The 25,153-nt window shown below is 38.3% G+C and overlaps 1 pseudogene; it reads right to left on the bottom strand.

The window, feature by feature from the left end:
* Positions 1 to 11,369: 11,369 nt before the first annotated feature.
* LOC149834925 (protein LIKE COV 1-like) lies at positions 11,370 to 18,789 on the bottom strand (annotated as a pseudogene).
* Between the last annotated feature and the right edge of the window lie 6,364 nt (positions 18,790 to 25,153).

Here is a 25,153-nt window from a genome sequence, read left to right as displayed (position 1 = left end):
CCTAACTCCCCCCTTTTTTTTTTACCTTTTTTTTAATAGTGAAAGAGGAAAAACTCGATTAGGGTTCCCTCTTTGTGAGAGACAAGAGGAAGAGGCGATAGTTGCTGTCGCCCTCTTCCTCTCTATTTTTTTTCAATTGATTCCTCCGCGGCCGCTGTCGTGATTTTCGATAACTGCCCAGTAGAGAACGATCCTCAGCCTCCCTTGCTCCACCGGCAACCTAAGGAGGCCAGCTAGATCTCCCCTCTTTATATCGTTCTTCCACTCTGTCCAATAGAGGGGTCTCTATCCCTAACTACTACCACCAGCCCGACTCTAACAGTCTGGGTTCCCTCCTACCGAACGTCTCCAGTTGCTGTCAATGGCATCACTTTTTGCGGCACCCTCGCTGGCCAGCTCATCTTTGACTGGCTCGGTGACAAGCTCGGACAGAAGCGTGTCTACGACCTCACCCTTATGCTTATGGTCCTCTGCTTCGTCGCCTCTGACTTCTCCTTCGACATGTCCCCCACCACCGTGATGGCCACACTCTGCTTTGTGAAGATTCAGAAACTCGTTTGGCGAGATCCATCTGGCCATCAAAATTTTCGTCATCCATTTCTACTTTCTCTGGCACAACTTGCAAACTAGAAACAATCTCCATGGTCTTTTCTGTGTTGACAAACCCTAAATCTTTTTTCCATCTTCTTCACATCTTCTCTGCTAACTGTACTTTCAGCACCACCATTGGATGGATAGTAGGTTGCGTCTGACCTACTGCTCTTTAGGCACCACCATCCGGTGTCGGCCTTCTGTAGGTGAGAGGATGTCCTCCTTCTCTGTTCCTGACAATAGGGGTTACCGGGGTCCATCGACCTCATGTTGGTGGGAGTTTTATATCTCCTCCCTCCTCTAATACGAATATCAGACTCGGATTCAGGGTTTCCCTCTATCCCAAACGTCAGTAGCCACCACCCGGTGGAAGGGGTTTTCCTTCTGCCCCTAACGCCGACAATGAAGGCAGCTGGAGTTTGGTAGGGATCATCCCTTCTGGTGAGAGGACGAGCAGCATTTTGGCGACTGAGTGGCCAAATTTTTGGCAACTGCCTCAAATAGAGAAGAGAAAAAAATACAACTAATTGTTCGCTCTTCCTTGTTTCGGTTTTCGGTGATAATCAGTGGCTCCGAGCGACAATCTACAAATTCGATTGATGATCGATGACTTTCATCAATGAGTTGGGGGCGAGACTTTGCTTGAAGGGGATAGTTGCTGGGAGAGAGAAAGAGAGAATCTTTAGGCTCTATGAGCCCTTCCAGTACCCGACAAGGGATTTCATTGACTGATCACTTAGAAAAGGTTTTCTTCATCTTTAGGAGGCCCTTGAGGGCACCACCATCCATGTACTCCAGCATGAGGCACACGTTGCTGGCAGCAACCTCGACATTGCTGTGGCACCACATGACATAGGGTGAGTCCGTCTTCTTAAGGATCTCCATCTCGCAGACCGTCTGCCACTGGGCGGAGGCATCACAATCACCATGGACAACCTTTAGTGCTTAGATCCCGCCAGTCTAGTGGTGGCATGCCTTGTACACAATGCAGCCATTGCCGTGATAGATCATCTGCAGGGTCTCTAGGTCAGAGAGGCGCTCCAACTCTTGGCCGTTTGTGGTGAAGCAGATTGGGCAATCTCTGATACAAAGGAAGCTGAAGAGAAGGCAAACCGTGATGCTCTTCTTGATTGGGACCGATGGAATCCGCAACTACCTGTGGCCATTCGACGACGAAGATTAAAGGACTACGTTGGGAGGTGCACTGTCTAGTGGCACTAGGATTGCATCTACCCTAAACCCTTGGGCAGAGTTGCCATGGAGCACGTGAAACCAGGGTAGACTCGGTTCGCAGGGTCAACTCCGAGGTGAGGGATCTTTGACGACCATCTAACGGAGAGGTGCTCTGTTGTCCCTATGCTGACAACAATGCTGGCCTCCGGCAACTCCACCTGCCTTTGCAAGACACATTCAAAGAACTCAATAATCAACAGAGACATTCTCCCTGGAAAAGGCCGTTAATCTATTCCTCATTTCTCTTCTCTCCTAGTTTTTATTGTGCACACCATGACCCTAGTCTTTACACTATCATCAAGCAACATTGGGGATAAACTGAGAAATCTAAAGTGTAACTGAGATGAATGTGCATGAGAGAGTTATAGACAATGTTGCTAGTGTTGGTTGGAAGGTAGGAGATCAGGAGTGAGGATGTCCCCCAAGGATAAAACCAAGTTTCAATGTTGTTCCCTGATCCAATCTTCATCTTTACGCCCTTGCATGACATTGTGACCTAGAAAAGCTAGAAGATCCAATCCACATAGATTCCCCATGCAAATATTTGTTGTGAATAAGTTAGACCCATAGATTTTGGGCTTTGATTGCTACACTCCAAGTGAGTTTGCCAAGTCTTGAAAGATTACCTCTTCCAAAGGTTTGATGCCAAGACCTCCTTCTCTTGCTGGAAGACAAACTTGTTGCCATGATATGAGATGCAGACATTTGAGATTTGCTGAATCTAGCCAAAGGAAAGATCACATAGTGCTTTCCATTGCTTGGATGGTTGAGTGGGGGAGCATGAAACACACCTTCTAATATTGGGGAAAAGACATGAGAACTGATCTGATCAGTGTGAGTCTTCCCGCTCTTGAAATAAGTTTGGATTGCCAATTATCAAGATATCTCTTGAACTTGGCTAATAATGGTTCACAGTAACGAGGTTTCATTTTGCCTTTAAATAGTGCCAGACTAAAATATTTGTTGGGAAGACAGGCAAGATGCCATCCATTTTGATTAGATATCTTAGCAGTGCGACCTACATAAAGGCTAAAAGCTAAGAAAGTGGACTTTTCTACAATAACTTGTAGGCTTGATTTCTATTCAAACCCCTTAATCCCCAAAATGAATGATTTAACTGACCTCTTTCTATCTTGCAAGAAGAAAAGTGCATTGTTCATAAAGAATGAATGACTCTAGTTGAAACTATGCACTTTCATAGGAACAACCTTCTTACTTCTCTATTCTATAACCATCTTGCGAGACAATCTTTCATGATCAAGAGAAATAGGTAGGGTGAGATGGGATCACCTTGTTTGATTCCCTAACTGATGTGAAATTGTCTCCATTTATCATAACTAAATAAGAGGGGATGTTGACACATAACATGATCAATTCGATCCATTTAAGAGCAAAACCAAAGAAACAAAGGGTGTCATTTAACAAACTCTAGTCCACATGATTGTATGCCTTCACAAGATTAGTCTTAAAGATAATGTATTTTCTTTTGGTGTGAGACATTGAATCCAAGCATTTTATGGACGAGAAATGCTATCCTAAATAGTTCTGCCCTTTAGGAAAGCCCATTGATTTTACGATATGCATCCTCTATACCATTATTTTAGTGATATTTTTGTAGAGAAACTTACATAGACTAATGAGTCAAAACTGAGAGTCTATCCACTCCATCTACTTTGGGAATGAGAACTATGTTTGTGCAATTTATGCTTTTTAGAATTCTACATCTATTGAATAAGGATTTTATTGCTCTATAAAGATCATTTTGGATGATGTCCCAAAATTTCTAAAAAATATTCCCGATAATCCATCTAGTCTAAGGGAAATATCTCCATCAATTTCAAATACTACCTTTTCTATTTCAAAATCCTATATATCTGTAAGGAGATAAGCATTTTTCAGCTAGACTCACTCCCCTAAAAGTCACTTTGTATTGGAGGAGTATCGAGCATGTTTCCTTCCTAGATATAAATCTATAATTTTTGTAATTTTTTTAGGTTAGTTCTATAAATCTATCCTAGACTCATTGTTATATTCAACTACACTAGTAGACTCCTTATAAAATTCATAGACTCCTCTTTTTTAAGAAGATATTTTTGTCTATATTGTGTATTACTACAATCAATAAAAGAAAAAGACTTGGTGTAGTCGCAAACGTAGGCAATTTTTATCAAACTACGTAAAATCCTTGTTTTTGTGGGCTAGTTGTTTTCTCCTTTTATTTTTTCGTGCTTGTTTCTTTGATCCATTGGTAGGTCAAAGGGTTGTTACCTAACAACTGGTATCAGAGTCTTAATTTCGAGAGAAGAGAGAGCGATAACAGTAGACGAAAGAAAGATGCAGATCGACATGTTCTATGTCAAGGACTTCAATTTCTAAAAAATACAGATTGAAGACTATCTATAACAGAAGAAGTTGCATTAGCCCTTTCTTAGAATCAAGTAATCAAATATAAAGCACGAAGATTGGATATGTTAGACAAACAAGCATTGCGAGTTGTTCGATTGACGTAGGCCCAGAGCGTCACGTTCAACATAAAAAACAAGAAGACCATGGTTGGTCTCTTAAAGGCACTCTCAAACATATACGAGAAACTGTCAGTGTTGAATGAGGTATTTCTAATGCACTATTTGTTTGCTTTAAAGATGGTTGAAGGTGACTTTATTGCGGATCACATCAACGAATTCAACATCATTACGAGCCTATTGACTTTAGTAGAGATTAACTTTCAAAATGAGGTTCAAGCATTGATTATGTTGTCCTCTCTACTAGAGAGTTGAGGTGTGACTGTAAATGCTATGAACAGTTATCCTTGTTTAAACAAGTTAAAGTTAGATGAAGTCTAGGATCTAAATCTAAGTGAAGATATTCATAAAAGAGAATAAGGTGAATCCTCAAGTTCTCCCTTGAATATTGAAGGTATAAGAAGAAAAAATCAACAAGGTTAAGATCATTGCAGGTCTAAGTCTTCGAGTTGTCAGTCTAGACCACAAAATAAGCAGAAGAGACCCAGTTGCTGGAACTGCGAGAATAAAGGATACTTAAAGAGAGACTGTAGGATGCCTAAGAAACAAAATAAAGAATTTACCAATATAACAACAATAAGGGCAGTTCTCAATGCCCTAATCTTGAGTGTTGACAGCCTTATTGAATCTTGGATTCTGAAGCATCCTTCCATTCAACCTCATGCGGAGAAGGTATAAAAAATTATGTTGCAAATTTTTTTGGAAAGGTTTATCTTGATGATGATGAACCTTTAGATATTATAGGAAAGTATGATATTGAATTTAAAATTGCTAATGACAATCTGTAAAAGTTGCATAATGTAAGGCATGTGTTAGGCTTAAAGAAAAATCTAATCTCTCTAGGACAGCTTGATGATGAAGGGTATGTTACGACCTTTGAGGGTGTATCTTGAAAAATCATAAAAAGTGCTATAGTTGTGGCAAAAGGAAACAAAATGTGTACCCTTTATATGATTACAAATACTAGAAATACTGTGATAGTCACTGATTTATCCTTTGAGCCTAAAATCTAGCACTATAGACTCGAGAATATAAGTGAGAAAAGGGATGAATATACTTTCATCAAAGGATAAACTATCTAGCTTGAGGTCTGTGGACATTGGTTTTTGTGAGGGTTGTATTTTTAAAAAACAAAAAAAGCTAGTTTCTCAAATGTTGGAAGGACATCAGATATAGGAAAGCTGAAGCTTGTGCATACAAACATATGAGATCCTTCTCTTGTACCATCTCTTAGAGACTCACACTACTACATTACCTTAATTAATAACTCTACTCGAAAGATATGAATTTATTTGCTTAAAAAAATCTGATGTATTCTCTACTTTTAAGAAATGAAAAAGTCAAGCTGAAAACAATTTAGGGGTAAAAATAAAGTGTTTGAGATATGATAATGGGGGCGATAACAGTAAATAATTCAAGGAGTTCTATGCAGTAAGTAATACTTGTATAGAAAAGACAATTCCAAGAACACCACAACATAATGAAATTGTTGAACGCATAAACAAAACCTTAAATGAACAAGCCAAAAGCATGATGATACATGCTAGATTGTCCAAAACATTTTGAGCTGAAGCAGTGAGCACAATAGTTTACTTGATCAATCGAGGGCCTTATGTTCCCTTGGACTTTAAACTACTAGATGAGGCGTAGACAAAAAAAGATGTAAATCTGTCACACTTAAAAGTTTTTGGTTGTGTTTCATATATGCATGTAGATTCTGACGAAAGTGATAAACTGAATATAAAGTCTAGGAAGCATTTTTTTCATTGGATATTGTAATGACAAATTTAGATATTGGATCTGAGATGATCAAAACAAAATGATTACAAGAAGGAGAGATGTTATATTCAATAAAAATGTCTCATATAAAGATAGATTTGTTGCATAATCTGATAATACAGATAAGGGTGAGCAAGTTGAATTAAAGGACATCTCTGAGCATGATGTGGCAAAGAGAGTTCAAGAGAATCCTATAAATACTATTCAACAACCAGAACCTAGCACACCTATGATGGAGTTGAGAAAATCGTTTAAAACGTCTAAACATACTCAGTATATTTTTTTCTCTGCATTACTTATTGTTGACTAGTAGCGGTGAGCCAAAATATTTTAGTGAAGCAATATTGGTTAATGATTCTCTCATATGGGAGCTAGCCATGAAAGAAGAGATGAACTTATTGTATGCAAATCAAACATGAGTTCTAACCTAGCTGTGAAAAAGAAAACAACACTTTATAACAAATGGGTCTATCAAATCAAGGAAGAACAGTGATGGCAAAAAGAGATACAAAGAGAGTCTAGTTGTGAAATGATTTTAAAAGATGAAAGGTATTAACTACATTAAGATTTTTTCTCCAATCACTAAATTGACTACAATCAGGCTTGTATTAAGTATTGTTGCACTTAAAGCATTATATATAAAAACTAATTTTCTTCACAGTGATCTGGAAGAAAACATTTACATGACACAACTAGAAGGGTTTACCATACAGGGTAAGGAAGAGCTTGCGAGTTGAATAAAAGCCTGTATGGTTTAGAGCAAACCCTCAGATAATGGTATAAGAAGTTTGATGAATTTATGTGTAACTGTAGATTCATAAGATATCACATGGACCATTATTGTTACCATAAGAGGTTTCATGATTGCTATATTATTTTGCTCTTGTATGTAGATGATATACTCATTGCATAATCTAACATTCAAAAGATCAATAAATTGAAGCAAGAATTATCAAAAGAGTTTTTAATAAAGGTTCTATGAGCTATAAAGAAAATAATTAGGATGAGAATTTCTTGAGATCAAGAAGCTAGTTTTTTGAAGTTATCTCATGCAAATTATATTGAAAAAGTGTTAAGTAGGTTTCATACGTAGGATGCAAAACTCATAAGTACTCTTTTGACAAGTCATTTCAAATTATCAAAAGAGCAGTCACCTAAATCAGATGAGGACTATGAATATATGTTTAAAGTTTCATATGCTTTAGTAGTTGGCATCTTGATATATGATATAGTTTGTATAAGGCCAGACATCGCTCAAGCAGTGAGAGTCATGAGCAGTTACATAACATATCTAGAGAAGCAACATTGGGAAGTTGTGAAATGGATCCTTTTGTTAGGAAAACCACGAGCAAGAAACAACCAAAAGGAAACAAAGAACAAGAACAATCTAACGAAACACAAGAAGAACACAGATTTACGTGGAAAAACCTCTCCTCAAATCCGAGAGAGAGTAAAAAACCACGGCCGCCCAGAGAGAAATCTTATTACTCTTATCAGACAGTTACAAGCTCTGGAAAGAAAAGCGAGAATATAAACAAGGCAAGGGCGACAACCCTAACCCTAACCAAAACGGGTCGGATCCACTGTAAACCGGGTCCCAAACATAAGCCCCAAAAAAATTCTTCTGGGGGGGGGCACTGCCCCCCTATAACCCCCCCCGCCAGGGGCGCCCCCCCTGGACCCCCGCTCGCTGACCGCGCAGCGGGACCCGCGCCGGGGGGAGCCCCTGGACCCCCCTTCCTGCAGGGGCAAAAACAGTGAATCAGGCTCCACAACTCATCACCTTTGATACTTGAGAGGTACCACGGACATGACACTCTGTTTTGACAAATGTGATATGATTTTGCAAGGCTTTGTTGATGCAAATTTAGGTGGTGATGTTGACAATCATAAAACACCACAGGTTATGTCTTAGGTGATACTGATATAAGTTGGGTCTCTTAGTTGCAAAAGATTGTGGTTCTCTCAAATACTGAAGTTGAATATTGTGTTGTTATTGAAGCCAACAAGAAAATGATTTGGTTGAATAATTTTTTGGAAGAGTTTGGCATAAAGCAAAGCATTAATATCTTTTTCTGCAATAGTCAAAGTGTGATTCACTTAGCCAAGCATTTAGCATGGGAAGCTGAAAATGAGCATTTTTGCTCATGCGGGCATCTTGGCTGTCTGTTTGCATTTTGGATGAATGCCACATGGTTTTGTTGACTTTTGAGCTTTTTAAAATGCAAATCGGATGGCCACGATGTGAGCATGAGTAAAAACGCTCATTTTCAGCATGACCTGATCTGCTTCCTTCAACATGTGGTTGCCGAAAAGAAATCAGTCTCCAAGTGAAAGATTATTGGTGGAGTATGGAGCCTGTTTCCTACCTGGATATCAATCCATAATTTTTACGGTTTTTAAGGTAGTTTTGTAATTTTACCCTAGACTATTTGTTATATCCAACTACACCAGTAGACTCCTTGTAAAATTTAGACTCCTATTTAAGGAGGCATTCTCTTATGTATTGTGTATCCCAATCAATAAAAGAAAAATACTCAGTGTGGTCGTGGACGTAAGCAGTTTTTGCCGAACTATGTAAAAGCCTTGTTTTCATGTGGTTGTTTTCTTTTTTTGTTTTTTCATTGTTGTTTTTTCAATCCATCGGTAGGTCCAATCGTTGCTGCATGCATCTCTGTCTTAGTTGTGAGCTTCCTTCCATCATCCATGGTGAACGATATAATGTGCTTCCTCGTGATGTTTTTGTCGGTCATAGCATGAAAAAGACCTAATTTTGATATTTTTCTTGTATTCACCTGCACCTAGATTTTTGTGTCCAAAACTTCTCTTCCATATATCTTAGTTGGTGCAAATAATCACGCAAAAGCATTTCTTTGGTGAGATATCTCCTTTATTAACTTTAGGTTGGAGCTCCTTTAAATCTTTTGAGATTTCTGCAATACAAAGGGGAATGTCGACTATGGTGCAAGATTGCCAAACTGTAAGGTGACGCTTCGTAGCCTCCAATCGTTTAACCACCCTAAACATTGGGCATCTTAACACAGGAGTGGACCAAGCTTGCTGCACAGTATCACTGCACCCAGGACGTTCATCCCTTGCTACAAGGTTGACGCTAATGAGAGCCTATCTTAATAAGAGAAGGGCAAAGTACTTATGGATTTTTTTTTCTTTTTTCTTGAACGGGAAACCACCATCAGGATCAAAGACCTAGTCACACGGCTCAGCCTACCATACCTCAGGTCGCCTTCCTGATGGTGTAAACCCGTGGTGCACTCCTTACTCCAAAGGAGTTGTCTGGCTTGGGGTGAAGAAGGACTTATCCATTGTCCTCATTAATGCAAGGGGTTTGTTTGATACTCATGAGAATTAAACCTTGACCACCGGCCTAGTAGCCAAGGCCCCCTTCCAGTGTGCCAAACCCCTTGGGGCTAAGTACTTGTGAAGTTTTATACCAATAAAAAACCAGGGCCACTATCAAACATGACACCTCTCAGCCTATAACGGGATGCTCCAACCATAACGGTGGTATCTTCTCATTATTTAAAAGATTGAAAAAAAAAGTCTCTGTCCAAGCTTGCTGTTGAGTTTGTATCTTTTTTCTTCCCTATTGATTACCAAACTCTGGGTGATAAAGGTAGAACTTTTTCTTTCCAGTTTTCAAGTTTTTTTTTTTTGAAAGTCAAGATGGGGTTAGGCAGACCCCTACCGTTATATCATTGGGTTTTGAACCTGCAACCTCCCAACACAAGGTGACGTGCACTAACTGCTCCTACCAGATAAACCGAGCCCCCATTGGTAGCTTTCAAGTTGCCTACAAGGAGATGACTGTTTCTTTTTTCTCTTTAGGGTTAGGCAGACTCCACCAGTTATCATTCAACCTACCATTGGGTTTTGAACCTGCAACGTTCCACCACAAGGAGACATGAACTGACAGCTCCTACCAACCACGCAGAGCCCATTGGTGAGATGACCGTTTCTTTGAACCATGTTGGAGTTTAGCATATCTTACACAAAGCAAGCCCACCAAACCCTCAGCTATTCTGCCGAATGCACACATTTAGAGAGAGAGAGAGAGAGAGAGAGAGAGAGAGAGAGAGAGAGAGAGAGAGAGAGAGAGAGAGATCCTGAATTCCCGATCTAAACATTTGCCAAAATTTTATTAAAATGTTGTTTGCAACTACCGACATTTGAAGATCGTGTATCTGGTCTGTACTTCAGTGCTTCCGATGTCTACTTCTTTCCCCAAAATTTGCTATCAAGGCATTTCCCCAGCAAATCAATTAATAAGCATTAACAAAGGAAATTATTGGCTACTAATGAAGGTAAGGAACTAATGAATAGAAATTACTTTTTTCTTCAAAAATTTCTATTTTTTTTGTAGATCAAATGCTACCGATGTGATATACACGGTTGGTTTAGTAAGAAACTTATTTTGAAACATGAGATTATATTAAATAATTATGTTTTTTAAAGGGGTCCAAAAATCAACAACCCACAATGTGCCAAAATTTCATAACTCAAAAGATCACATTTTTACATAAAAAAAGCACGATCCATTGCTTAAACAAACCATGTTGAACACATTTATGTGGTTTGTTTTCTAGCTCATTAATTCCTTACCTTCATCAGTAGCAAATATTTTTTCGATTAACAATGCAGCAATCGGGTAAACACATGGGGGGGGGGGGGTGTTATGGCCTTGGGTATAGCTTACTTGTGCAAGGCACAACACGGCTCAACATACGCGATATATTAAAGCAGCTACCATATTTGATGGTGCTCCTTTTTTGTCTGTTTAGCAGATTTCATGACTGGGATGAGCAGCAATGCATTGAGTGGCTCCATGAAATAAAATCTTAGTAAGCATCTTTCCTAACAATGGCCCTTTCGAGAAACCAACTTGTAAATTTGCACTCTTCTAAAAGAAATGGCAAAAAGAATGAGGATGTCTATCATGCATCCAGGTCCATGATAACGACTGGATCTGGCATCTAAATCCATGACAAAAAATTCCAAAAGCCGATCATGGATCTGTAGGCAACAAACTTATCTACCATCCTTGCCTGCAGTAGAATCAAGTCGTTAAATCATTGTTTTGAAAAGTAGGCTATATACACAGTTGCATGGCCGTTATAAGGATGCCATTTTTATCCATTTGAATGAGAAAAAGTGACCAAAGTATGCAGCAAAACGGAAGGGTATATATGTATATCTTGACATAAGACACGGCATCTGTTCCCACTTTCATGGGGGTGCGCATTTCAACTTCTGTGAAGCACGCAAGATATCCACATGTGCCTCCAAGGTGGATAATATCTGTGGAATCGACAAGCCCCCAGAGACGACTATCTCTGCAAAGAGCAGTAAAAGTGGACGATTAGGACCCTACCTTTTAACTAGACACGATCCCAAGACTAGACTATTGGGGGGTCAGAAGTCCTACCAATGCCTTCTCTAACAGACAACTTTGGTCGTATAATGTCCCTCGAGTTGATGAGATAGATGTCTCCAATGTACAGGTGATTGGTCGGCACATAGACACAACAAAGCTCCTCTGCTCCAGTGTCGCTTTGGAGAATCACAACAGATGTGATGAATCCTAGTGCGTACTCACCAACACGTGGATGCCTGATAATAGCCACCTCTTTGAAGGCTTTTGACTCCTGATCTGCAAGAACTAGATAAAAAGTATTCAGGGATCAAGAACAGATGCATATAGAAGGAAGCATTTTCACTAGAGGCATCAAGTTTCGATGTGTGCTTGCCTGGAGATATGGCTGCACTTATCTGCTTCAAAGCAGAATAGATGTGGCAAATGAGTGGCATGTGCTTAATGAACCATTCACCCAGACCAAGAAGGGATGTTCCCAACCAGGATGACATAAATACGCCCAACAAGAAGATGAAGGTTATTGACGTTACAAATCCTAAACCTGCAACATTCACAGTGCCAAAGAACTAAATATCAATACGCTGATGGCAGGAACTAAATATTAGACAATAACAAACCTCATAAAAATGTTAGAACTGAGAGTGCCAACTTGTTCTAAAACTTCCATATATTAATATCGAAAATACATTTTTTGATAACAATTGAAACAGCCCATGCAGGGCTGTTGGGGGTGGGTTCATGGTCACGTCAACCCCTCATGGACCTCAACCATCCCTTCGCCAACCACCCCTTGTAGATATCAAACCTTCAGGTGCCTGTCCTTGCTCACTTGAAATGTCTCCCCCCTGCTTCGGCCTTGCAGCGAGGGATGCACACCCCTTGGTATTGAACTCATGATGCCCTTCAACCTGAATGGCCTTAAGCAGACCCACTTAGCCAGGTGTGCAGAGCCCTCATGGGCCATTACCGAAACTACATCCCCTATGATAACAAATAATAAAACAACCAATACTTAAACAGACAACATATAATGAACTAATGGTAAACATGGATATGAAAGACCATAACATGGTTTTGGTTTAGTTTTTGAACATTTGAATAGTAAAGATTCAGAATTCAACATGGCCTGAAAATGATGAAGATTGGCACGTCATCTTGAGTTTCTCATCCATCTATCTGGAGTCTTCTCTTATAGATTCATGTATGACATGACACAAAACTGGACACATATGCAACCTCTCATTACCTTCCTCCATAGTAGTAGTTGGTTTCCAATTCACCCCTTTGTGCAAAGCAAGAATGCAAAGGAAAAAACTGATTTCCATTATACAGCAAAATCTTTGGCCGTCTTTTATCTCACATGCAGCCATAGAGCCTTTTATTATACTTCTTTCCCTGAACTTTCTAGAACCAGAGTTTTAAAAAGTTTTAAGGATGGTTGTACAAGAAAAAACTAGAAACTGTCAATGCAAATCTACTTCTGATACCCTCAACTAGTCATTGGCATGCTTGCTTGGTGTTCCAGCATGAAATTTCCCTCATTCTGAAAGAAAAAAGAAATGACCCTTCAATACTTCCAAGAAAAGACAACTCATTTCAGCAGCCATACATCAATGCCCTGTACTCTTTGGCTATGCTGTTGAAACTGAGTTTTATACAACTTAAATAGCCTTTTGTCAAGCTACTAAACCCAATACAGAAGACTACAGTAGTAAGATAAAAATCTTTAGAATATGAGATGTTTTGACTGCAAAATAACCTCAAATTTTTAAATGAGCCCTAACTGTTTTAATTTCCATGCTACACTATCCAGCCAATTCCCACTTGTTCTCCCATTAATTGGATTACCCTGATAAGGATTTTTGTTGCTATACGATTGATTATTCACATAGCCTTGAAACTCATGCAACCAACCAAACTAATTGTATCGACTTCTTGTGTTTCAAAATAGGATGAATAAATGTCAACCTGCTGGCCTTGTAGCTATACTTATTAAGCAATTTAATGGTGGTCCAAACTAAAACATATAGCCCTTGACACTCGAACCTGGTTTCTAGGTAGGCCTGACTCAGCATGCCCTAAACATGTTGCAGTAGCTGTATAGAAAATCCCATATCACCAAGCAAGATACATGCTGAACTAGTCACCAATTTAATATCAAATGAAATGGAAATAACCTAATCAAATAGGTAATGTCATGAACAAAATATGCCATCAACATAGGTTAAACAGCCTTCAGAAATTTGAAAAATTAGCTGATAGCCTAGACAGTGGATACTGTGCGCAATAAGCCTTCAGAAATAAATCCAGAAAAGAACATTCTTACCAAATATATCAATTCCAAGATGCGCATATATGGGTGAGAAGAATCCATCAACAAAATGTATGAACCACCAAGTGATATAAACTGTGATCGCAATTGGAAACAGAATCACACTGTAAAGGCAATACGCATAGAGACAATTTCCCATCATTATACACACTGGTAGAATACAAAAGCGAAAAAGATATTCTGCCATATGGCTTGAACACATATAATTAATTTATAATAAAATGAAAAAATAAAAATTAGAGCAGAACCTGTTGAGGAAGCTTGTGTTAAGACCATATGCAGTATGGAAACTTCATCTCATTCAAAGGTAATTACAAAATCACAATGACCTATCCACATATTTTGATAAAGAAATTATTTCAGCATTTGAGGGAAACATTCTCTCAAGTACCTAGGGATGTTCTCTGGTGGACAATGATGAAGAAAGGTGTTTGTCTCAAGTACATTAGTATAATTAAAGATATGTATGAAGGAGTAGTAACCAATGCCCGCACTTGTGGAGGGGTGACAACCAATTTTCCTACAACGGTTGGGTTACATCAAGGATCTGCTTTAAGCCCTTTCCTATTTGCTATAGTGATGGATGAGCTTACGAGATCAATTCAAGAAAATGTGCCGTGGTGTATGTTGTTTGCTGATGATATTGTTTTGATTGATGAGTCTAGAGCTGGGGTTAATGTTAAGTTAGAATTATGGAAACAGACATTGGAAGCAAGAGGTTTTAAGTTGAGTAAGAGTAAGACAAAATATATGGAATGTCAGTTTAGTAAACAACGAAGTAGTGATGAGAGTGTAGTGAAGCTTGGTGAGCAAGAAATACCGGTGGATGATTGTTTCAAATATTTGGGATCTATCATTCAAAAGTATGGAGAAATTGATGGAGATGTAAATCATAGGATAAAGGTTGGGTGGATTAAATGGAAAAGTGAAACTGGAGTGTTGTGTGATCGTAGAATGCCATTGTGGTTGAAGAGAAAGTTTTATAGGACGACTATTAGGCCCGCTTTACTATATGGTATGGAATGTTGGGCTGCCAAGAGACATCATATTCAAAAAATGAGTGTAGCTGAGATGCGTATGCTTAGATGAATGTGTGAAAATACAATAAAAGATAAGATTTGGAATGAGGAGATACGTAAGAAGGTAGGCGTTGCACCCATTGAAAATAAGATGAGAGAGAATCGTTTACGATGGTTTGGACATATTCGGCAAAGGCCTAATGATGCTCCAGTTAGAAGGATAGAGAAATGAGAAAATATATTAGTTAAAAGAGGTCAGGGTAGGCCTAGGAAGACATGGATGGAGATGATATGAAAGGATATGAATGCTTTGAACCTCACCGAGGATATGGCATTGGATAGAAATGATTGGAGGAGAAGGATTCATGTGGAAGACCCAGAATGATTTTCTTTTTTGGTTCATATCGCCGACCCCAATTGTTTTGGGATGAAGGCGTAGTTGTTGTTGTATTTGAGGGAAACATTTCTTGTGAGTCTTGTGAAGATTTTTCCATGCAAAGTTGCTTCTCATGGATTCCCTTATATGAAGTTAAACTAGAGTTACCGGAAGCGCCTAGGTAAAAGGGGAAGCGCGCTTCGAAAGCGCAAAACATCGTGCTTCCGAAGCGTGCGGGGAAGCGCGCTTCCCCCCATCACGCTTCCCCCATGCTTCCCCAATCTTTTTCACTTTTTTTGTATTTTTTATTTTTTATTTTTATTTTTTTTTTGCTTCCCCCTCGCTTCCTAGGTCGCTTCCCAGACGATTCCCGACTCGCTCCTAAGTGGTCCCACGCTTCCCGCTTCCTAAAATTTTGAAAGTGCCTCGCTTTCCGCTCCCGCTTCCTCAACTGGCAACCATGAGTTAAACCCATTGCTTCTTGAAAACGTGTTTGTGTAATGTATTGTAATTGACGTATTGCAGACAATCATTAGTTATGGAAGCACTAACTACAATTTTAAAATACAGTTAGCTCAAATGAAGACTTTCATGTATTTCTGTTGCAAGGAATCTGGCTAACAGGGCTATCTGCTAGGTCTTCGGACTTTCAAGCACAAAAGAGTGTGTAAGTAAATACTACTAATGTAATAGTAACTGGAAATTAGAATTACTAATTACTAATGACTTTCAAAAAGAAAGTCAATATTACTATTATATCAGTAAGAGAAGAATTTCAGTTTCTCTTGCAACTAGAAGGATGAGATACACACAAGATGGGGCCAATAGTTTAACAAGTGAATACATATAGCCCTTAGTACACATGATCAACTGGAAAATTCGGCCTCGTAAAAAAAATTGATAAAATTTCAATTTCTAGTGACAAATTTCCACTATCCAAATTGGAGTAAACTCGGTGCAAGCACATCTAAGTTCCAAATTCCTGTTTAAGAACTTAATAACCTGATATATATATAGGTCAGAAAGGTAAAAGGAATCAGGAAGGTCTGCAGATAATTTTCAATTAGAAGGGAAAGCTGGGTGCCTATGTTACCGGTACACACCACTTTAGGTGTCGTACACGTGTCGACACGGGTCCGGATACCAGACACGCCACTTTGCATGTCTTATATTATATCTTCAGTATATAATATATTATATTCAGTTTATTTTGAATCTATGTGATATATATATTTCCGCATCGTACCCTCCGTACCTGCACCCGTACCCGTACCCGTACCCAGGTGACATAGCCGGGTGCTTTTCAGTTAAGATAGAACCTCCTTCACATCCAGCTAAATAAATAAGGCATAAATGTGAAACCCACAAGGCTCTAACTTCTATAATATATTCAGGGGTAACTTGAGTAACCAATGGAACTTTCGTCCCTTAAGTGGAGAGGATTCAAGAAACAAGATATTAATCACGGATCCATTCATAAGCAAAGACAGTCAACAAAGTGAAAGAAAAAAGTAATGCATAAAATCAAATCGTATAGGAGGACTTATGTTGATGACTGGCTGGAAAAGAACCTCAAAGGTTAGTTCTTTAACATATTGCAGTAAATATATATTGTCCATTTCTTTGCTAATGCACATGTCAATCTGACATTATACAATTAACCAAATAAAGCTCTCACCATCCTGTCATAAACTTTTTTGAGGCCCAGCTTTGAATCACCTTATATAATGCCTACAGAAAGCAAAAAAAAAAAACAGTTCCATTAAATGAAAAAGGAAGAAAGCTGATCATGGCAGGGGAAAATAGCAAAACAATAGAATAAGATACACTAAGATTTCCATAGGAGAATTCGAGCATTATAGTGTTATAGAGAAAAGGAAGCAGAGGAAACATTAGCATCAAGCCAAATATATATAGCAATTACCAGAAGAATAACCATAGCACAAGTGGATTCATCCGGTAAAAATTTGAGATGGATTTTCTGCAAGCATTGCATGCAAGTATGAAGTATGTTTTAGTTATGCAAAAAATGTGAATGGGCAATATCCTCCATTAGGAAGTAGCTTTAATCAGGTTATCTACTAGTCTTTCTTTTTCGGCATAGGGGTCATCAACATATGATCCAGTAGTTATGGAAACAAAGCGTTGGTTTTAAAGATCCATCACTTGTTCGAGTACCCCATGACCACAAAGGACGATGCTGCAAATCAATATTAGATTGAGGCAAGGGGTTACCCAGATAAATCTTATCCTATGTGGCAGGCGACATGCAACTGAATATTCGGTGTGTAACTTCAAAGAATCCAGATCCATCAAGACTAGATCATATGGGAGGTTCCTGCTTAGATAAAACTGCTTGGGAATGGGAAAGATAGCTGACCCGTTTGTGTTGCACTATCTTAACTGAGGGGTCTAAGGTTTGATTTTGCAATGGGGGTGGTCCCACCTTGGACATCAAGAGAATAAAAAAAGAGGCACCTGAAGCAAATTTCTTTCAAAAAAAGGCATTATGACTTACCTGCGAAAATGAATTGTGTTTAAGCAGGCACCTCCTATCCCGGTTTTCATATACACGACTCATATAGGCCGTCAAATCTCAAATTAGTTAAACCTACACATCGTCCCCAAAAGCCCATAATTGCCAGAGCGGAATGCTAGACCAACCTCAAACCATCAAAAGAGTCTTGAAAACAATTTTGCTTATGAAACGAGTAACACAGAGAGTTGTACAGTGATTTTCAGATTAGATCAGTCTAGTGATCAACCTTGTCAGAAAGCACAACCGCCGATTCAAGCTTCCTCAACGGATGTAACTCAAGCAAACCAACATTGCTCACCAATGAAAAGAAGATATAAGACTGCGGACCCAATCGGTTGCGCCAAAAAACACCCAAGAGAAGCGAACAATAAAGAAGCCGATACGGGAAAATGGATTTCACGAACATAAGCATTCAAGCAACTTCCCGATGATTATTCGAATCCAAACGACAAATAAGATTTATATTAATGCAATTCATGTCATCACCATTTTCCAAACCTATGATACCAGTTCGACTTAAAATAGAAAAAAAAACAAGAAGCAAAATACCAGGATTTACCTGAGTAGAAGCAATAAAAGAAAGCCCAAAAAAAAGAAACGACTAAAAAGAAGTGGTTGGAGGTGTCATTCATTGCATAGGAAGAAAAGGTTAAAAAGAAGAAATGAATAAAGGGAGGAGATTCCACAAAACTGAAATCGAGAGGAGGATAGGACGAGAAGAACGGAGAGAGAGAGAGAGAGAGAGAGAGAGAGAGAGAGAGAGAGAGAGAGAGAGAGAGAGAGCAACCGACCTCTGTGCCAGAGAGATAGGAGGAGGTAATGGATGAAGAGGGCGGAGATGTGGATGATGATGATGTTGTTGATGATGATGATGACTTGTAGACGACACCATCTTCAAGAGCTGCTGCCGAGGGAATGAGATGCTCTCTGTCTCTGTCACGGCTACCCATTCGAACTGCCCTCCCCTCTCCCTCTCCACCCTCGGCCCTGCTGCCACCACCTCCATTGAGCCAGACTATATGCCCCGAGTATCTCGTAACTGAAACCCCTCTTGTTGCTCCTCATTACTCTGTCTCTGGACAAGTGTATTCACCAAGCCACAACCGTGTCATGCCATGCAAATTAAGCAAATTTGAAGAATTAAGTATTAACCATAAAAATTGTGACTGACTTTTCCCAAAATACCTCGACGCTTAAAAATATTTCAAGAAACGTTAGCCCAAAAATCGTTACTCATGCATCTCTGCTTAAACAGTGCCTAAACCTTCTTGCATTAGACAAAAGACACCTCTCAACAAAATTTTGAGCGCTCTCTCTTTCAAGTAGCTTAACTATTTCACAAACAATATATATTTACACATTATAACTGGTGTAACATTAACTTTTCTTTTTTCTTTGTTTCTCCTTGCAATGGAGATTTGAAAAGATGAAATCTTGGGTTAATTTTTCTACCATTTTCTTCTTAAGGTTGAAGTGGTATAAAAACGTACTGACTTTACAACAACAACAACAACTACGCCTTTATCCCAAAACAATTGGGGTCGGCGATATGAACCAACAAAGAAAATCATTATGGGTCTTCCACATGAATCCTTCTCCTCCATTCATTTCTATCCAATGCCATGTCCTCGGTGAGGTTTAAATCATTCATATCCTTTCTTATCACCTCCATCCATGTCTTCCTAGGCCTACCCCGACCTTTTTTAACTAATATATTTTCCCATTTCTCCATCCTTCTAACTGGAGCATCATTAGGCCTTCGTCGAATATGTCCAAACCACCGTGAACGATTCTCTCTCATCTTATTTTCAATGGCTGCAACGCCTACCTTCTTACGTATCTCCTCGTTCCGAATCTTATCTTTTATTGTATTTCCACACATCCATCTCAGCATACGCATCTCAGCTACACTCATTTTTTGAATATGATGTCTCTTGGCAACCCAACATTCCGTACTATATAGTAAAGCGGGCCTAATAGTCGTCCTATAAAACTTTCCCTTTAACCGCAATGGCATTCTACGATCGCACAACACTCCAGTTGCACTCTTCCATTTCATCCACCCAACCTTTATCCTATGATTTACATCTCCATCAATTTCTCCATACTTTTGAATGATAGATCCCAAATATTTGAAAGAATCATCCACCGGTATTTCGTGCTCACCAAGCTTCACTACACTCCCATCACTACTTCGTTGCTTACTAAATCGACATTCCATGTATTCTGTCTTACTCTTATTCAACTTAAAACCTCTTGCTTCCAATGTCTGTCTCCATAATTCTAACTTAGCATTAACCCCAGCTCTAGACTCATCAATCAAAACAATATCATCAGCAAACAACATACACCACGACACATTTTCTTGAATTGATCTCGTAAGCTTATCCATCACTATAGCAAATAGGAAAGGGCTTAAAGCAGATCCTTGATGTAACCCAACCGTTATAGGAAAATTGGTTGTCACCCCTCCACAAGTGCGGACATTGGTTACTACTCCTTCATACATATCTTTAATTATACTAATGTACTTGAGAGAAACACCTTTCTTCATCATTGTCCACCAGAGAACGTCCCTAGGTACTCTACCGTAAGCCTTCTCCAAATCAATAAAAACCATATGCAAATCTTTGTTCCTCTCTCTATTTCTCTCAATAAGTTGTCTAAGAAGATGTATAGCTTCCATAGTTGATCTTCCAAGCATAAAACCAAATTGATTCTCCGATATCATGACAATCTTCCTCAACCTAGACTCAATCACCCTCTCCCAAAGTTTCATAGTATGACTCATGAGTTTTATACCACGATAGTTTGTGCAATCTTGTATATCACCCTTATTCTTATATAGAGGCACCAAAGTACTCTTCCTCCACTCATTGGGCATCTTATTTGTCCGCCAAATCTTGTTAAAAAGATTTGTCCACCATTCTAAACCTTTCTCTCCCAAGCATTTCCAAGCCTCGATAGGTATACCATCTGGGCCAACTGCCCTTCTTGATTTCATTTTCTTCAAAGCCTCTGCAATTTTTTTCTTTTGAATCTTGCGCATGAAGTCACGATTCATCTCATGAAAAGGAATTGAAAAGTCTCCAAGATCCTGAGCATGACTTTCATTAAATAGCTTATCAAAATAATTTTTCCATCTCTCCTTAATCTCATCATCTTTGACTAAAACCCTTTGTGTTTCATCTTTGATACATCTAACCATACCCAGATCCCTCGATTTCCTATCTCTCATATTTGCAAGCCTATAAATATCCTTCTCACCCTCTTTGGTATCCAACTTGTCATAAACCTCCTTATATACCTTATCCCTCGCGTTCCGAACTACTTTTTTAGCTTCCTTCTTTGCTATCATATACTTCTCCAAATTCTCATTATCACGATTTTTACTTAGATTTCTATAACACTCTCTTTTAATCTTAATAGCTAATTTGACATCCTTGTTCCACCACGATGTATCCTTACCTAGCGGTGCACCGCTTTTAGACTCACCCAATACCTCCTTAGCCACCTTTCTCATGCCACCCGCTATCTTATTCCACATAGATTTTGAATCCTCCTCGAGACACCAATCAACTTCCTTAACTACCCGCTCTACAAACATTCCTTGTTTAGCTTCTTTCAGTGCCCACCACTTAATTCTAGGATCTATCATACGTCTATCCCTTTTGCGGTATTGTCTAATTCTAAGATCTAAAATTAAGACTCTATGTTGTGTAGCAACACTTTCTCCCTGTATAACCTTAAAATCGATGCAACAACCCCTATCGATGCAAAAACGTACTGACTTTGCTTTAGTATTTTTCTTTTTGCGCATTTTTTATTTTACTAAAGATATGCAACTGCATGTATGGCTTTAGTTATTTATTATTTTAATTAAAATTTTAACGTCAACCTAATTTATCGATTATTTTGCTTAAGGATACAGTCTACTTATAGATGGATGAATGAGTCAATAATATATAATATATAAAAGTAAATGTAAGCTTACCATGACAAAATTCTTGTTTTAGCATTTTTTGACATGACAATTTCAAGGATATTTTATAAATGTAGATCCTCTTAGAAATTATACCTTAGTGGGTCACAACTGAGATTGAACAAGTGAACTCAAAGCATGCATTGTCTTACAAGCTAGTTACTCTACTTAGGATCAAGTACTCGGGGCAATGGACACTCATGCAATTATGCTCCTAGGATACAATCAAGCTTTCGCCTACTCACAAAAATTCGGTTCACGTCCTGCACTCTATGAAACCGATAACCTCGACATGAACTATCTTGAATAAGATAGGAAGATCTATGTTCAAATTGAATATGGATCTTAGGTTTTGATATAGGTATGGATCTAAACTATAAGTGGGTATGGACCCAAACAACAATTAGATCAAGATCTTAGCAATGGATTTGAATATCAACTGGGTTTGAATAGTATATGGATATGAATCTGAATAATAACTAGATCTAGATCCAAACAATAATTAGATCTAGATTCAATCTGGATCCAAACAACAACGAGATTTGCATTCAAACTGGATCTGAATTCGAACAACTGGATCTAGATGCTAACTGGATTTAGATCTAAATAATGATTGGATTTGAATCCTGGATACTGATCCAAATAATCAGATATGAATCCTGAATAGGGATTCAAAAAAGAACTGGATCTGAATCTGAATCTTGAATATGGATTCAAATAAGAAATGAATTTGGATCCTAGATAAAGATCTGAACAAGAACTAGATCTGGATCCTAGATAGAGATCTGAACAAAAGCCAAATTTGGATCTTACATACGGATCTGAACTGCAACTCCAAAACCAAAGAGAGAGAGAGAGAGAGAGAGAGAGAGAGAGAGAGAGAGAGAGAGAGAGAGAGAGAGCTAAGGATGGTACATGAACAATGAGAGAGGGTTGGGGTTTATATAGGCCTCAGTCCAAGAACACCCACAAAGGTCATAAAAGCCATAAGAAGCCCAAACAACCAGTAATTATGGGTCATGGCTAACCAAAACGGCCAACCATAAAGGCCCAAATCATTACATAAAGAGGGGCACCAAAAATGGTTAAAATTGACCTTGAAAGGTACATAAATGACCGTGACTGAGTCAAAAGGTCAACAATCAACAAATACTAAAAAGATAATTCAAAGTTTAAACCCAAGCCTCAAGGCCCAAGGCCCAAGGCCCAAGGCCCAAGGCCCAAGGCTTAAGATCTAAGATCCTAGTCCAAAGTCTAAAGTCAAGGATCAAGGGTCAAGATCAAGATCCAAGTTCCAAGATCCAAGAATAAGTGATGCACAAGCCCAAGATCTAATGTTCTTGAAGGCCTTCACCCTTAAGGCACCACCCCTCTATATAAGGACAATAGTTTTCTAAAAAACCTTTAATGTGAGACTAAAATTTTGTAGAGCCATTACTCACAAACTTAGGGAAAAATAAAAATAAGAGGGAAAACTTAGGAATAGTTTTGAACCAAATTCTAAAAATCCTCCACATGGATCAAAACTATAGAAGAGGACTTAAGAGGCTGTTCACAAAGATTTAGTGCGTAAGTGAATATACCTTTTGAGTTTGAATCCTTACATTAGTGTTACTTAATCTTAGTCAATCTGGGACCTCAATAGTGTTAACTTTGAATTAAGAATCTTAATTGACTTTTCAGATACCGCAACACACACTTTCACTTCTAGTGTCATAGTGTGTCTACCAATATATAGAAGCCGCACATTAAGGGTCTTGTATTGTATCCCAGTTTCATGAGTGCTCTAGAGACAAAGTTCAAGTCTCATAAAAGGCGACCCCTACCTTCACACTCACATAGGTAAGCCGATTAAGGGAGTAAACCTATTTGAAACACCTTAGCCATAAGGCCTATGAATCTTATTAAGAGTTTAATTCGAACTCAACCTCCTTACATAGGTTTCGAGCACTTGACATCAGGAATGAAAAAATTATTAAGTGATCAATCTAACCACTAAGAGACTTATTCTTTCCATTGAACCATTTAACATGGTTTGACCCTTATCATGTGATTGATTTTATAGACTTTAATCCCATTCCTCTCAATGTCTTAAATATGATATCTCAAGAAAATTTCTTTATCAATAGATCCGCTAAGTTTTAATGAGATTTTACGTATATAATTGAGATTACTCCTTACTTGAGTAAACCATTCACATAATTATGCTTTAGACTGATATGTCTAGATTTTCCACCATAAATATCACTTTCTGCTTTGTATATAGCTGCTTGACTATCGCAACACATAGCTATCGGGGTACTGACTCATCTCCTAATGGCATCTCCATTAAAAGATTCTTTGGCCACTCAGCTTCCATATTAGTCGATGCTAGTGATATCAACTCTGCTTCCATTATAGAATGGGTTATCATAGTTCGCTTCTTGGATGTCCAAGCAATTGTTTTAGATCCAAGGGTAAATATTCAACCACTTGTGGATAATAACTCATTGGAATCAGAATTCTAGTTTGCATCATTATACCTTTTAAGTACAATGATTCTCTTTCATAAAATATTCTATATTCTAGAGTTCCTCTCAAGTACTTCATGTCGCGATATATTGCATCTCAATGCGCTTGTCCTGGATTACTCATATATGGATTCAACTTGCTCATGGTGAAAGCTATATCTGGTCTAGTTTTATTCATAGTATACAAGATACTGTCAATAATACTTGCATACTCTAATTAAGATATGCCTCTTCCAGTGTTAATCGATAGCTTAACACTAGGATCAATCAGAGTAACGACATGCTTATAATCATAATGATTATTTTCTCAATGTAGTAGGATTGAGAATGTATAACCATTCTCGTGTCTAATCGACTTAATACTAACCCATATCTTTCATGTCAAATTTAGATGAAAAAAATCTTTTGGTATTATTTATGCATTCTACATTATTACTAATGATTAACACATCATCCACATAAAAATAAATAATTATAATATGTCTATTTTTTACTTTGCTATATATGCCTTTATCAAAGTCATAAATTTCAAAACCATATGAAATGATTACTTCATAAATTTCTTGTGTCATTTGATTGAACTTTTGCAGTGGTATTTTTAAAAGATATTTTTCAATAAAACATTTAGAAAATCGTCAACCAAAAATAATAAAAACTGACTTTCTACAAATGTGGCGAGTACGGGTCGAATCCTTAGGGAACAAGAGAATATTCAAATTAATTCTAAAAAAATTTCAATTCATTAATATCATAAAAATTTACAACTAAGTTAAAACAACTACAGTTAAGTTAAGGAATAAAAATTAAACAAAATAAATCCTAAACTAAGTTGATCAAGCTTCTCTAGATCGCCAGGGGCATTTCTGTCAATTCACCAT

Source organism: Nuphar pumila, chromosome 6, assembly GCF_984573655.1.
Source record: "Nuphar pumila chromosome 6, dmNupPumi1.hap1.1, whole genome shotgun sequence".
NCBI lineage: Eukaryota > Viridiplantae > Streptophyta > Magnoliopsida > Nymphaeales > Nymphaeaceae > Nuphar > Nuphar pumila.
The sequence above is the reverse complement of the archived record's forward strand: the minus strand, read 5'-3'. Positions and strand labels throughout refer to the sequence as shown.